This window comes from Chrysoperla carnea, chromosome 4 (genome assembly GCF_905475395.1).
Source record: "Chrysoperla carnea chromosome 4, inChrCarn1.1, whole genome shotgun sequence".
Taxonomy (NCBI): domain Eukaryota; kingdom Metazoa; phylum Arthropoda; class Insecta; order Neuroptera; family Chrysopidae; genus Chrysoperla; species Chrysoperla carnea.
Genome location: NC_058340.1, coordinates 29436094 through 29453469, shown reverse-complemented (window position 1 = coordinate 29453469; position 17376 = coordinate 29436094). Strand labels below are relative to the sequence as shown.

Below are 17376 nucleotides of genomic sequence, written 5' to 3'. Positions count from 1 at the left end.
TTATTGTTGGGTTGAAATACGCTGGCAGTGATTAGAATTAGAATTGGACTCATTAACGTAGAGATTTTTCTGAGGATGCAAGTTTATACAATTATTTCATAATTTTTGTGTTTGTTTCAGGTACGCTCGTGTTTAAAAATTGGTGTCCAATAAATAATGAGGGTAGAGTATTTTTCAATTTTAATCAAAATTATTATTATATTAAGTGAAAAGAAACAATTGGCTGAGTTAATTGTTGAAATACCATGCATAGACAGTGTTGATTACTATGTCACATTACACATACATACATGCCACACATATGTATATAACTGATATGGCTATACACACTAAACAATTTGCGCGTAATTTGCGTTCTCACGGGTAAACAGTGATGTTTACGAAAAAATGTTTCAATCAAAAGTTGTCTATTTTTTTTATAAAGAACATTTTTTACATTTAAAGTTTTGTTCTATCTCTAACGGTTTACAAGATGGGTCCTACCGACCCAAGACACAATTGACCTATGTTAACTTTCAGCTTGATGTCTCTTTTCATTTTTGAGTAATCGTGATGACAGACAGACAGACAGACAGACAGACAGACAGACAGACAGACGACAGACGACAAACAGAAAACCGGCAATGGGCTAATTAAGTGATTTTATGAACACCTATGCCAAAATTTTGTTCATGGTATCGATATTTTTAAGCGTTGCAAACTTGGGACTAAACTTAATATACTATGTATATTTCATATACATGGTATAAAAAGATTATATTCGAGTATATTTTAAAGATCTCAGCGCCGCGATAGTAAAAAACTTTTCATAAGGTCATCCGGCTGATCATTTTCATTGAATAAAAATAACGATTATAGAATGCGATAAAGATGATATTTTTATTTATTTTGTAGAACTTTGGTATTCTTCTTTTTAAAGTGTTATTTTGAGTTTTGATTTTGAGATAAAAAATATTGCTCTCCTGTGTTGATGATATTTTTAATTTTCTGGTAAGTGTTGTTAATTTTGTTCTTTAATCGCGTTTTGTGTTTATTAAATTAATTTTTTACTTTTGACTTTTGCTCGCTTTGTGCTTTTAAAACTACTTTTTATATTACTTTTATTATATTCTATTTAAAGGCATTCAAAACAAACCAAAAATAATATATTCCAATACAGCCAACTTAAATTATTTATCGTAGATAATCACTATATAGCTGGGTAGAATTAGACAGAAATAGCATATAATTAAAAATCATAACTATGGCGAAGTATATATTTGTTCTATATCTGCAAAGTGGCCCATAATAAGTTTCCAATTAAAATCGGTAGATAGAGTCTTCCATAGTAGGTTTGTCACCTAGCAAACCATTTTTATTTGCCAAAACAATAACAATAAAATGTTTTTTGAACTATATAGTTATTATATACACATATAATATTATTATATTATAACTTTGTATTTTAAAAGACATCATGTTTATATAAAAAATATATATTCTATATACTACTCACTTTTATAAAATAATATAACGTTTTTAGGTTTTTGACCTTCATAATAAAATGACTTGTAACTTGATGGTTTTTTTTTCTATATATTTTAAAATACCTTACCAAAGATAATCAATAATAGAAACATCTATATAGAAACTAATAATAATATGATAATATTTATATAGTAACTTTCTTTTTGTTTTTTTCTTGAAATTTTCTACGTTAAAAGCTTATAGTCCGTGGAACACCGCGGTGTTTTTTGAATGATGAATGCTCAACTTCGTGAGCGGCTTCCTTTTGGCTAGTCCACCAAACTTTTCTCCAAGATTGTTTTCAAAAAGGTTGCGTTTTCAAATGAGCATGATGACGTCACTTTTGAGTTTTGGGATGGTGCACAAGCTTATTGTATTTTATTGTTTAATATAATTATTAATGTTATCAAGTGGTCATAGTGAAAAATTCCCTGCTGCGTTTTTTCAAAATGTTAACTCAATTATTACGTTATCATGCTCAGTTGAAAACGCAGAATTTTAGTAGTGGCACGAAATCAGAACCTTGATTTTTTGTGAATGAAATAAATGTCAAATGAGTTGGTGGGGAACTGACATTGTAACTTTCTAGGTAGGTCCAACCATTAAATTAACCTGATTTTTATACTTTTTGGATCAAAATTACCCTATCCACCGAGTTTCAAATAAAAAAAAAAAAAAATTTTGCGATTTTATCGTTTTTTTCAAAGGGGTACCTTATAAAACAATTGCAAAAAATCGAGAAATTTTGTTGATCTCCAATTTCGATAAAACTCAGTATAACATCTCCTTTTCAATCACTTACGTTATTTGAGGAACGTGTGTACAAAATTTAAGGCTTTTAGACCCAGTGGTTTCAGCTGTGCGTTGATTCCATTCTTATATATTTAGACTATCTTTTGATTACGTAGATAATGGCATCTTTGACAAACACATACTCTTTTAACTCATATTTTAACAGTAATTTTTACATCAGGACAGGTAGATGCAGTTTTCGTTGAATGTTGCAAAATTTTGGAATCAAGTTTTATGAAACATAATCACTAATTGTTCAACAAACATAGTCTTTCACACACTTAATCGAAGATTTCATTTTTTTGCTATTATTGTTTCCTAACGTTATTTTATTTTCCGTAAAATAAATAAACATTTGCAACAAACGACAAAACTCCATTTCAACAACCACTTTCCTTCTACTTCTCTCGATGGTCGGCTGTATCCATGTTATGATGTTGATGGTTTTTGTTTGTTGTTTGGTTAAATTTTTATTCTTGATGTGATTCTAGCGGAAACTTTGTGATTTTTCTCTGTTTATGCTTTAAAAATATTCGGTCTAGATACACGCGCGGTAAATCATGGTTATTTTAGAAAGGCTTGAAATTTAAAGGGATGTTGACAAATTTTCCAGTTTCTTAAAAAGGCTGGTAGTGCAAATATGATTGGATAAGAAGTGTAAAAATCATTTTATCTGACACACAAAAGAAGTAGATTCCAATATCTGATACCTTGAAAAATTCAATCTCGTTATTTAAAGTGTCGGAGAAAAGGATTTTTGAATTTTTTAATAAATTATTTTTCTGTTTGAAGAATGTTCTCAAGAAATTTTAAAGCTTACCGCGCAATTAAAAAATTTGTCAGGTTGTTGAAAGAAAATCATGGCATCGACTTTTGGTAGACAAAAATTGAGAAGACTAATTTTCAGATATTCTGAAATGACTGTCAAATACGATTCCTGGTCCTTGTCCTATTCATATTTTAAAAATATATATACATTTTCCACAACAATGTTGGGTCAGTCAGTTCAAATGGCACAAAGTTCGAACACCATTTACAAACACTATTGGTACTTCAGGCTATACATAATGTATAAAACGTCTTTAATGCTGTAGATGTTGATAGAAACGAAATAAAAGTGTTCAAATGGATTATTATAATACGAATTGCAATTCAATTCTTTCTCTTCTATGATGTTAAAAGTATTGATTTATTTTGTTAATCGAATTTTTACCAAAATTAATTGAAAAGTATAAATTGAGGTTTTTCTTTTAATCAGCCTGTCTTTCTTAATCTTACCTAATTATGGCCACAGATAACCTTGTTCAAAACTCACTTAATAAACACCGTTCTTTATGAAAATCGAAATACAAGAATCAGCAATACTTTTTAACACCAGAACGAGCCCAGTTTGCAATATCTGACGATTTTATTCATTATTTTATTTTTCTTATTACAAAAATATATTAATTATTTGACCAACTCGACAAAATTACATTTACGGTAACCGAAACCTGAAAAATTGAGAGCCAATAGAACAGAAATATTATCCAGGTTTATTTAAAAATGAATGCATTTGTTTTGAACTATCTTCTTATTTGAAAATAAAACAGAATATAACTCGTGGCATAATTTAAAAATAATAATTGCAGTCGTGGGACTCCCGTTAGGAACGGATTTCCTTATGAAGCTGTATAGAAACAAATGTAAACGTTAAATTCATACATGTAGGTAATCTGTTCAATCTGTAGTGTCAAGAAGGCAGGGTAATTTTACCACTTTTGTACTATTTACATCCAAAATTAGTTATGCATTAGTATCCATAACTAGTTTTGAATGTATGAATGTAAATAGCACAAAATGCAAAATTCGTGTCCTATAATTAATAAAAATAATACAAAGTAGGATAACATATCGTTGCCATGAATGTTACTCACCCACAAAGCATATCTCATGTTGTTATATGACGGTTTTTGCCAGTTTTGCTTGTTTAGCTAGACTGCATAATGTTATCGTACTACCCAAGCAAGAACACCCTACGCAAGTTTATGATTCTTTCCCTTACAAAAAATTATATACGCTGATTTTGTACCCTTCCAGCCTTGCAGCTTTTTTGGTATTTGAATTCAAAATCCAAAGAATATGTTTCTGCCACTTCCAGGGAAGAAATGATTTTAATTGAAGGTGGAATAACTGTAAAAATGTTTTTGTATTAAGACAAAATAAAGATAAAATATTAGTTTCGTTAATTCCATTTGAGAATCATACATCGAAAATAATACCATGAAACTAAATACTTTTAAAACCCTTAAATGAGCAATCTCTTTACTACCCTTAATGTGAGCTTTGCATTAAACCCCATCTGTCTGTACGTACATATTTACTGTCATGCATTTTTAACAATGAAAAATTACAAAATGAAAAAGAGTCGAGGAAAATCTTTTAAACAACACAACACAAAACGTAAAAAAAAAAAAAAAAAAAACATGAAAAATTATAACGATGACTGCAAAAAAAGTAAATATTTTTTTTACACCATGTTATGTCAATTGCACAGCTCAGCTCATATAGTATGTATGTATGTATATATAGCAGAGATACAACAAAATAACACCCCATTGTTAACATAAACATTATCAAAAAGAAAACAGTAGAGTAGGTATACAAACTCGTCATATGTACGAATGTTTGTTGTCTTTTATTGAGTGTGAAAGTGCTAGCTGGCTGTTTGCCTGCCGTATTTACCGGTATTGTAACTGTTTTGTTTGCTATGTATAATATATACAGTTATTATAAAAATAATATTGTACATTGAAATACGCCGATTAATTTAACCGAATCGCCAATTATCTGAATCAGCGTAATATAAAAAATTTAAACCAAATATGTATATCATTTTTGTTTTATTTTATTGTAACTAGTTGGAACTCGCTGGAGTCCAGATATATTTCAATTGTTATGATTGAAAGCTAGAAGCAAGATACTACTTGTTTTGTAGAACTGTGTTTGTTTTTAATAAAGTTTATTCCATGTGTGACAGTTCGTTTTTCTTTTTTGTCAGTCTAAGTTCGATTATCCTAATTTTCGACTATACGAATCGACCCCGGTCCCAATTAATTCGGATAATCAGCGTTCAACTGTAAAGAGGGTTCTTTAATATCTAATTTACAAGAGTAAAGTTACTCGGATGACGTTTATTCTTACATGCATATATGTTAGTCATCAAGGTTTTATCTTATTCACCAAGACTTTGGTATGCCAACTGTTTGTCGCATTTAATACGGGTAAACTAGCTTAGCATGAAAACTATCTAGCCCTACACTATCTAATTTAGCCATCGCTTTTTCCGATTACACGACCCTGTCACGTTAAACAAACCATTTCTATCTAAATGTGAAATCACTACTGACCGCCATGTAATGACAATCACGTTAATCATCAAACAACTCCTTAATTTTAACCAAAGAACAGCTTCCAGATACTATTTTTTACTTTGATCTTCTTTTAGCTTCTTTCTGTGGACGTCTCCCTAGCCTCCAGATCTTTCTATGAAATAATTTCAAGCGAAGTAACCCATTTTACTTAAAATTGGTTGGAAAATCCAACTGTTTATTTTCTACCACTGTATTGATCAGATCGAAAATTTCAATCATTTCCAAGTTTTAATACTTTTGAAAAAACTTTTTAGGATAGCCGTCTTGTCTTGAGAAGGGCCCTCTTATACTGTTTTAAATGCTTACATAAGTAAACAAAGGCTTCGCTCACTTAAAAAGTGAAAACACGATAACATTTGCATGAAATACAAATAAACTGTTGACCACTTTCTGATCTCGTTCTGAAGTTTTCTCAATTTTTCTGTTCAGTTCATTATCATAAATTTTTTGTGGCAAGGAAATATGTTCAAAATCAATCAAATTGAAGTCAGCCTTTTCACGAAAAAACCGTAAGGATGATTATCTCATTGAACTGAAACATGAAGTAACTTTTCCATAATTTTCCTAGCTGATGTATAATAATATTTTTAATATCTCTGTATATTGAATTTATATAAAGACACATAATATAAATACACCGTTACAGTTGTTAGGTTTTTTGTACATTATTTTATACTAAACATAACAAATACTTCACTTTTAGTTCAGACTTTTAGCCATTCAGTCGTCATGTACTTATGAACATATTCTATCCTACTACTGTCTATATTTTTATTTGTTATACTTTCGAAATTAGAAAATCAGGTTATTTAAACAACTTTCCTCCATCATAGTTTTGCTTGTTAAGGCCATACGACTACTTCTATTATGTATAAAATGGCAGTTCATTAATGAGTTTTTATTCATTAAAATGTTACAAACAAAAGTTTTTTTTTAAGAAAAATTTTGTTCGTTATCCAACAGCTTGTTAGACAAGGAGAAAATTTGGGTCTACTACAGTTTGTAAGCGATTTAACACGACGAAAGCTTCCGTCTTTATACAAATTTCACTTGCCTGTAGCTTAAAAATGAGGTATATCGAAAAAAAATTTGTTATTCCAAAACGCTTGTATCGGTGTGGTAGGGCACTTCCTGATTATTGACAATTTGTTAATGTTCACTGGGTTTCATATTTAATATTTTCTATTGAGATAATATTTTAATTTTCAAAAAACTGTTTACAATAGAACTATACGTCGAACGTAAACATTTAAAAATTAACTCGATTGATTTAAAGATATATTCATATATTTTTAGGAATAATAAAATTTATTCGCAAAGTATTAAAGATTCCGATCAGAAAATATAATATCTTAACTGTTCTTAGAAGCAAGTTTTATTTCCGAGCAAAGTATATCAACTAAACTTTAAACAAGTGTTTCTTTGTTCTTGGAATCTTGTAATTAATTATGTAAAAATTCATTAAATTCTCCATAGGTGTAATTGATGTTATTATTAAGATATAAAATATCATTATAGTTATGATCCATTTAATTTCACATACGCCTCCAAGTTCTTGAACCCAGCCTTTATTCAAATTATGACTAAAAATGTAACAAGAATTTCCTCGATGATACGAAATGATTAGTGCCACCATTGCTAATATATATCCGTTTAATCCAATAATATATTGGAAAAATTTTAAGGATTTAGTAAAATTTTGACAATACCAATTTATGATTACGTAGAAGATGAAAACCATGAGTAAAATTATGCTGGTTAAACCTGAGAAATTTATAAAAACATAGCCTTTAAGAATGGAATTTTTGACCATAATATGGAGTCGATACCGCTATTCGCTACAATTTATTGGAGGGACCTATATTGAAATCATTGCCAAAATTCTGGGTGGTTTCATTTCCTTATTTTAACAGCCTATTGCTTTTAGTACCTACCGATTTGAGATTTCTTTGGTCTAGAACTCTAGGATATGAATTGAAGCGGCATTTCAATTCCCCAACAAAACTAATCTAATATGGAAGTATACTTTACCTATATACACATGACTTCGCTCCATTTCGTAATGTATCACGGCTATAATAATACCAACAGAAAGAAGAAAAAAGCCTCCTCCAAATAATACAGAACGTAGTAACCAACAGTATGTGAACGGTAGAATGTTTGTAAAATTTTCTGGGCAAAACGTTAATAAACCTTCAGAAAAACCAAAAGCTACCTGAAAATTTGTTATTTTATTTTTTTTATGACAACTTTGTTATTGGCGATCATGGATTTTGGCTCAAATGATCTATCGTAAAAATGGAGATAATATACAGACTAGATCATTTAAATCTATAATGGCTAATAGCTCGTTTTGTATTTCACCAATCAAAAAATAACTTAAATAAAAGTTGTAGAATTTGATGCAGGACAGCATGTTCTGACATCAGATTGGATATAGTTCCTCAGGTTGCTTTAAGAGCCATATTGAGACTCTGAGCGGTGAGCAATAGAATAACACTTTAAACTAGATAATTGTGGGTTCAAGTCATGACCGACACAGGCGAATGTCCACTATTTCCCTTGATAACTTTTGGCATTTTCCGTAGCCTGTTTTCATTTGATTAAATGCAATAATGGCATATTTAAATTAAGTTGTATATCCTACGAAAGCAGATGGTTTTCGAAAAAATGGTTTAGAGGATTTTCCCGAAACCCGAAGAATTGCAGGATCGAATTTGTTGTCAGGTCATAATGTCCCCCATAGAACTCACCAACTTTTGTTTCAGTTATTTGTTGATTGGTTAACTACAAAACGAACTATCAGCCATTATAGATTGAAATGACCCACCTTGTATATCTAGGTACATGTATATAACAATTTTTGAGTCATTTGAGGACCGTTGGAAATTTGAAAGGTTATAGGCAAGCTGAACACGATATTCAAATCAATTCAAAAATAATTCTTTCATCCGAAAAAACGATAATATTATGAACTTTCCGAAAACTATCCAATTTTTATAAGATGTTTTAAAATGCGTGTTAAAACTATATTAAGTGAGTATTCAAGTAGCCTTTACTAGTATCAGTTACTCACCGCAGTTCCACTGAAACAAGCATGTAATTTATACCACGTTTCGTAACGTTTTTCCCATCGAAAAAGACTTGTGCTTGGACAAAATATAAAATGTTGCCACCATAAAATGTATAAGTGGATTCCAATTAAAATATGACAGATTATATTGAGAAATACTTTATAAAATTTCCAATCTCTGGTCATTTTTAATAAGTCTGGTAAAAAAATATTCATATTTTTGAACGCAACCTTGAAATAAAGTAATCATGTAAATAAAAGTTGTCAAAATATTCAAAAATTGCTCAGTAATATTTAAAAATTAGATGGTGGTTACCATAATGACATTCATATGTACTACGATCAAACTTCGATCTAAATAGTGAGTTGCCGCCAATCTATTTCATTAAATTATATTTTTGGAAAACTACATATATAACGTTGTTACTGTGTACTTATTTGAAAATGTGAAAAGTAGCTAATCAAGGCCATTAGTATAAATGAAAACTATAGAGAAAATACCATAGAGCTGAGAAAATAGACATAGGAAACGCAATAAATAAATTTTAGGCGTATAAGAGAGGCTAGCTTCAGCTATACGTGTCTACTTTATCCGTCTCTCTCTACTACTATCGACCGTTTGGCTGCAACTCTATGGTATTATCTCTTTCCGACGAAAATGATCGTTCAATATGGCAATTACATAACTTATTCATTCAGTGGGCAAAATTGTAATAAATTTGATATAATGTTTCGTAGGTACTCACGCTTGTTTCATTTGTTTTTGTAATAAAAAATATCCGTATATATGAAGCTATACCACCCCATTCACAAAGTTCTAAGCCGTTATTTAAATGTGCTTAAGCATACTTTTTTTCTTTGGTAATTATAAATTATATTTTAATCATAATAAAATTTAATAATTGAAATAAAACTTTGTTATATGAAGTTTTCATTTATTAATATTTAGAATAGACGATAGCGTTCACATTCTATATACACTTTAAAATTTCAATTAAATAATGGTAATAGTAAAATTTATAATAAAGTAATTAATTTATTGTTACATTCATCAGTATGTTAATTGTCCTGAGTTCATCCATAAACGTGCATACTATAAAATTTATAGCATGTATATAGCACATAGTATAAGACTGAGTGTACAAAAAAATTTATATTTAGAAAATTGAGTTTAGAATTTAAGTATATGTTTTATACTACTGTGCCCAAAAAATCAGGTGACATTGTATTTATTTTGAAAATTCTTTATTTATTCTTTCAAATCAATTTCATCCCCTTCAAAGTAATCCCCTCCCGATGCAATGCATTTATGCCAACGGATTTTCCAATCTTCGAAACACTGGTTTTAGTCACTTTCCGAGATTGCCTTCAGTTCCGTCTTGGCTGCGGCTTGAATTTCCTCTATCGTATCAAAACGGTGTCCCCGGAGGGGTCTTTTGAGCTTGCTGAACAGCCAGAAGTCGCACGCCGCCAGATCAGGTGAATACGGTGGTTGCGGAACGATATGGGTTGAGTTTTTGACGAAATGATCACACATTATAAGTGCATTTTGGGATGGTGCATTATCGTGGTGTAAAAACCATGAACGGATAGCGTTACGCAAATGACGCAAACGTTCAAATAATATTCGTTGTCGATTGTTTTGCCGGACGGAAGGAATTCATAATGCACAACAAACGCGCGCAGTTTAGATTCAAATGTCACCTTATTTTTTTGGACACAGTATTATAAAAAACACTAAAGCAATCAATGGTCTTTCTGGGCTAATTCTATTAATTTCTGTTACCACAGAAATATTTATATCTTTATGCCCCTCTGTATGTAGTTGCATAAGGAAAATATCTTTATGAATTTATTGAAAATGAAGTGCGAAGTCTTATGATATTATTTATTATTAGACTTCATCGATTATAAAGTAAAAAAGCTACTTATCATACGATCGAAAAGTAAATGTTAACATGTAACTACCATAAAAATTCTCAAAATTTATAAAATTTATTTTGTATCACGGTAAGGAATTCCTATCTTTACTACAATGCTCGTATGGATATAGAGACAGATATTATAATATCTACGAAAGCACAAGTAATGTTACAGTATTGAATAGGGCTATTCACCAGAAGCATTGTGGGTATCACCAACCAGTGTGAACCTGATGCCCATACTGCATTGACTCGTCCGCCATTACTATTGTTAGTATTACTATTTCCTCAATACAGTACACAGTATGGCGTTCACACCGATATACACACAAAATATGTAGTTCTATCCACAAAAAATTTCTTATCGTATACAAATTTGAATATTTTCAATACTATAATCCTTTTAAATGTTTGGATTCAGAAAATGAAAATTTTGTGTTTCACAGTATCTCAAATATTTGATCAAATTTGTCTGAAAACATTCTAATCAAGTAAGGTCTTATCTTTCATAAATTGTATCCACACTTAAATTCGAAATTTTTACAAATATGTGGATCGCTACTCACATAAATAGTATCCAAAAGTTTTGATTTGATTTAGAAGTGAATCGCATCAACGGAATATTTTTTTTCCATATATATATATTACGAAATATAAGGATTTTTGAAGATTTTCTTGTGAATATGCATTTATATTAGTAAAGTAAAATATTTCTCTCTAAAAATCATCATTAAATTTTGAATTCTTTTAATTAACATGTTTCTTAACCCATAACCACATCACAATTGTTTCTTACCAAATAACAACATCAGATACGTTTCTTATCGAATTAATTACCTCAATTACATAAAAATTCAGAATTAGGATATATATCGAGGAATAATATTAAAGAATTTCGAATGATGTTAAAAATTTAGACTACTTGTTGAATTTTAGAAATATGTTTGACCAATTTTTTTTATCCATTCTGTATCTGTAACTATTTTACTTACAAATTTTGAAAGGAACTTGTTAAATAACATTTAAAATTTTATTGTAAATATAAGTATTATGATGATAACTTTTGTATCATTTAATATTTAAGTTATTATTATCTTATTATTATTAGAAAAGGATATCTATATAGTAGGTGTATGTCATATATGTATTAACAAAATTATATTTCTTTAATTTATGTATAACATATGACAATTTTTTTACTGATTATATTTATTATTCACTGCAACAACCTTTCTAATTAATTGAATTGCTTTTAAAGATAGTTTGGAATTTCACAAAATATTTTGAAAATATTGTGATTTATATGTTGTTCTTACGGAAGCCTGATTGACTCACTGTCAACTTAAACACTAGCTTAATTTTCAAATGTGTACTCTCAAGTATAAAACCAACTTTTAAAAAAGTCACTAGTTCACTTTCAACAAGTGCACTTGTGACTTCTGGCATTATGGAAACGAACCCTTTTGAAGATGTCGGTATTTTTTCATATGCAGATTTCTAATTAAACGTCATAATAAACACTTAATAATACTTTTTAAGGTTAGAAATTAGAAATGTACAAATGCAAAAGAAAAACATCAACAATTACAGTATTATAGTTTTTAAATAATTCTAAAGAAAATTTCTAACTAACTGCATAAGACAAATTATAAACATACTATCATATTATTATTAAATCCGGACTGATGTTTGAGTGTTAATAAAAACATATAATTATTAATAATTCCAGTTTCGGTATATTCTAATCAAAGGATTGTCGTCACCATAGACTATAGTATAATATTTCAGCCATCACCGACTGACTTCTTCAAAAGAGTTCGTTTCCATAATGCCACAAGTCATAAGTGCACTTGTTGAAAGTGAACTAGTGACTTTTTTAAAAGTTGGTTTTATACTTGTGGGTAGCACATATTTAAAAATTAAGCTTGTGTAGCCCCACTTTCTTATATGTTGACAGTGAGCAAATCAGGCTTCCGTATTTTCTAGGGAGTTTTAGGCAATTTAGAATCTATTTGAATGAAAGAACTTTTTTCACCGTACAATACCACCTTAACTACAATTTCAAAAATATTTACAAATTTGGATGAAAATTTATTAAAAACAACGACCAACAGACATGATGACGTAGAAACTATATTAAACTATTAAAAGATCGATGTAGTGACGTTAATTAATTCAATAAATTTATGTTAGAACAAGAACTTTAATATTAAAGCTTATACAAAGTGCAAGCAGGTTTCCTTTTAATGACATGACTTCTCACCAAGTTTAAGGATTACATATTATTGATTGTCACACTGTATACACATATGTAAGTATAAATTTTAGTATAAAATTACACAAGATCTATATATACACACATATAATATAAAATTAAAGTCATTTTATAGTAATATAAACCAAACTAATTTTCTATACGTTATTTTATACAAGGAAACAATTTAAACTTTATCTTGTATAACAAACTAATTAAAAGATATGACGTCTAACAACAAAATTTATATATAAATGTATTGGTAGTGTGTAGCGTATGCATATATTCATTAATGAATATTCCATAAGAAGTATATGGACCGGCAACCCATTATATAACGAAATTTTTATGATTATTTTTATCAGCTTTTTTATGATTATTTTTGTCAGCAACATGCGTGCTTTTGTACTCTTTTTGTCGATCATATGTGTTAAGAGTTATTGACAACGTAGCACGTCGTTTGCAACAACTAAACAGCGAACTATCTGCCATTTTTTGCTCGCTTTTTCTGTTCGTATATTTATTTTACCATATACGGCAAACAGAAACTTCAAATTTGTCTTTATCTACCCTAAAAAGGGCTGGCCAAAAGGGTCACTAACCTTAGATATTAGCTCACGGTTTTAAATAGTATCATTTAGAAAATACTTTATACCACACCAAAATAGTATCCTAAAATGAGTTGTATGTGAAACACAGCCACTCGCTAGTACCTAGTAACTAAAATAGAAGCAAGTTTAGTTTTAATAGTAGTAGCAGCAAGAGAATATGAGCAACAACTTTGGCATACATGTTGTAAAGGAAATTGTAACCTATAATAATAATAATAATAATAATAACAATATTAGATAGAATATCGTGATCATCATCGAATCTATCGAATAAATTATAGAGTACTATTGAAACGATCCAAGTATATCGTCTACAGGATGTTATCAATTATGTGGGGCTATGCTGCAAAATTCCCTTAATCAAGGTTCCAAAGGCACTTTGTAATGCATGCGTTAAGCATTGCGTGGAAGAAACCAGTGTTATATGTTTTATATGTTTCTTGCAAGTGTTGTAGCTTCGGTTCAATGTATACAATTCAACGCGTATCGATGCTACATTCGACACTTTGTTAGAAAACATGCCTATAACACCTCTTTCTTGTACGCGTTGCATAATATATACATACGTACTCTCTCATACTTGTGAGACATGTACTATGCAAAGATATAAAATGAGCATAAAAATATTATGCCAGTTCGGAAGAAAATTAAGTGTTGGCAATTTTTTTAAACAATTTTTACTTCAAACTTTTCGTGCACATGGATAATTCGTAGTCAATTGGTTCAAAAACCAAATTTTGATGTCTCGTTAAGGATACTAATAGGCATTTTGTAATTGGTTAACTAGATTGTAAATTAAATTTCGATTTTTGCCTCAATTTCCTGGATCAATTTTGGTATTATATAAATTGGTATTTCGACTACCAAGTAGTCAATGTCAGTATGAATAAGCTATAAATAGTGTATGTTACTCATTGGTAATTTGGTGTAATTTGTATACTTACCAAGTTCAATTTATTGGATGAAAATTTTTTTAACTTGAAGTATTGTTGCAATTACGAGTTGGTTGGGTTGAGTATGTCGACGATAAAGGAGTTGGTTGGAGTTCTGAAGTTTTTAGCCCTCGATCTAGGAAATGATTTAGGAAATTGGGCTGAGGTTTTCCTTTGATTTATAAGCATATTTGATTTGTTACATTCTGTAAATAAACTATCATTGAACAACACAAATGTGTGGCAGGAAAGTTTTCGGTGAAGTTTCAATGTTGTATTTCTATAACAAACATGATTTCCTATGACTAAAATATTTGTTATTGTCATAAATGTGTTAAGCTGTAAACGTTTGTGTACAATATAGATGGTGTTATGTAAAATAGGTGTAAACACTATTAACCACCACTAGAATGTAATTAAATTCTCTCGGAGTAATTAAAATTGCACCCAAAAACAAACTGAAAGTATGTATCTAAATTTAATTTTCAGGGAAAAATTTAACAGTTATATTTGATAAATAGAATTGAATATTTAGCATTTATTCAATATTGGAAACCTTGCCAGAAATGTATATTTCAGAAGTACTAAAGATATAAACTCATTAAAAAAAAATCGAGGGGTGTCGTGGGACACCCGGTAGGAACTGTATTTCTTTCGCACTTTGGTACAATATATTTTTCTGAAAATTTAAGACCTGACTTGATTTTTAAATTGAGATGAATTCAGTTCTCGATTAGGAGTAATTGAAGAGAATGGCGGTCAATATTTTACTTTGACTATTTTTTTCACATTATAGTATTCACAAAGTATAGGATCTTCCTAGTATCTGATGAATAATAATCGCTGTCGCGGAAAACGAATTATTAAATAAGTTGTAATGCACGGAATAGATTCTTGTAAACTTGGACATGAACTTGGAGATAACTTCCATGGCTATTTGAAGATCAATTTCCATTCCTTGGCTACGAAAGTACGAAAGATCAGATTTTAGCAGTACGTTTCAGAGCTTAACCCTTCATTTTACTTTTCCTCACTTCCGGTGGTATTTGTGCTTGTAAAACTTTGCATGCTTTAATCTGGTTGCTCGTTACAACTAACACCGTTAATTTCATGACTATAAAAGTAAAACTGAAATTTACGTTAAAGTTATACAAACTAATTTTAATTAAATTTCATTAATAGAAATTATTGCAAAATGAAAAGTAGTATATTTAATTATTTTTTCACTGTTAGAAAAAACGTAAACATTCCCCTTTCATTTATACGCCTATGTTTTTCTTATTATTCTTAAAAAGCTGCAATAAATATTTCCACTTCTGAATAAATTCTTTACTCTATACAATAAAAAGGATTTTTTATATTGAAAACAAACTTTAACATTTTTGTAAAAATATAGGTGTAAACAAGTAAACGATTTAACGATATAAAATTTAAAGAGGAGAGGGAAGAAATTGTTAGTATATATACATACGTCATCAAAATTTTTATGTTTTCTTTTGTACACACATTTTACACACACAAAAAAAAACGAAAGATGAAAATTCAATTCGTGCTTATACATCCCTTTACAATATTAAAAACAAACCCTGCACCTACCCTGGTAATACATGTAATCGGGACACAATAAATATAGATAGAATGATAGAATATTTAACATAATATGGCACTTTATAAACTATTATATAATCATATTTTACCAGAAACTTTTAATGGAACTTAAAACCATATGTGTTAGAATATATCTATAACATCATATAATATAAATAATTGACTTGAATGTCATATGTCTGAAGTGTGATGTCCAATTATATCTCAAATCTGAATTACTCATATCTCAAATTGACCTTCATTTGCAGGCTTGAGATCATTTCTTATGACTATTGCAGTCTGTTTTGGTAAATCATACCAAAAACAATTCTGGGCATCATTTATTTGTATCTGTAACTGGATGTCAACACGGTCGTACTTATAAAGAACTTCTATACACAATGGCAGTATTTTTCACCTTTTAGAAAGGTCTCTTTAATGTACATTTTCAAACGTAGTAGAATATCGTATTGCATCAAGTTCCATTTTTCGGGTAACAAAATGGTCTATTGGTTTTGTGTAAGGTTGCCTGGATATCTAAATAAGGACAGTTTTTCAACAGGCCTTATTGCATTTCGTGTAATATCTATAACACACACATATGATAATAATTTACACATATGATTCACATATATATATATATATATATATATATATATATATATATATATATATATATATATATATATATATATATATATATATATATATCTGTCCACAATACATAAAAGTTATATTGCACATTGTAAGTGCTTAACATATATGTCGTCACATACGAATTTCTAACACAATATAATATTATGACGTCGAAGAGAAGATGTCGTCTTAAAATACGTAAATACTTATGTGTGTGCATTGAATGCATATTATATATGATTATAATTTTATGCTCAAAACAGTAAAGTAGTTAGGGGATTGGTTGCTTGCTTTGTTCGTATGATTCTATTTTGATTTGATGTCTTAAGAATTTCAATATTGTGTGTGGAATTAATATAATTATGTAAAAGCGCCCGTGAATTAAATTTAACATAAAAGTAACTGTTAGGCCCTCTAACAGTCAATTAAGTGTGGAAGAGCTACAATCTTAATCTAACGAAAAAAATGTTTAAGATTATTCAATCCCTGCAAATAAAACGATTTTTACACTGTTTTCACAAAAATATTATGAATTTGATTGTAAATAAAAACTGACATATAGTTGTAATCAGCGAGACAGGCCTTAAGGCAATTTTTAAACTTTATTATCAAATCTTTCTTTGAAACATTTTCAGTTTTTATGAAATCTT

The 17376-nt window shown here is 29.4% G+C and overlaps 1 protein-coding gene and 1 long non-coding RNA gene across 2 annotated transcripts in view; one reads left to right on the top strand and one right to left on the bottom strand.

The window, feature by feature from the left end:
* Positions 1-17376, top strand: part of LOC123298273 (protein amalgam-like) — a 628640-nt gene that overhangs the window by 209150 nt on the left and 402114 nt on the right. The gene's annotated exons all lie outside the window — the stretch shown is intronic.
* On the bottom strand, positions 7198-8907 carry LOC123298275. Its single transcript, XR_006535262.1, has 3 exons — positions 8788-8907; positions 7743-7926; positions 7198-7475 (listed from the first exon to the last, which is right to left on the bottom strand). It is a non-coding gene; the product is annotated as an uncharacterized LOC123298275 (long non-coding RNA).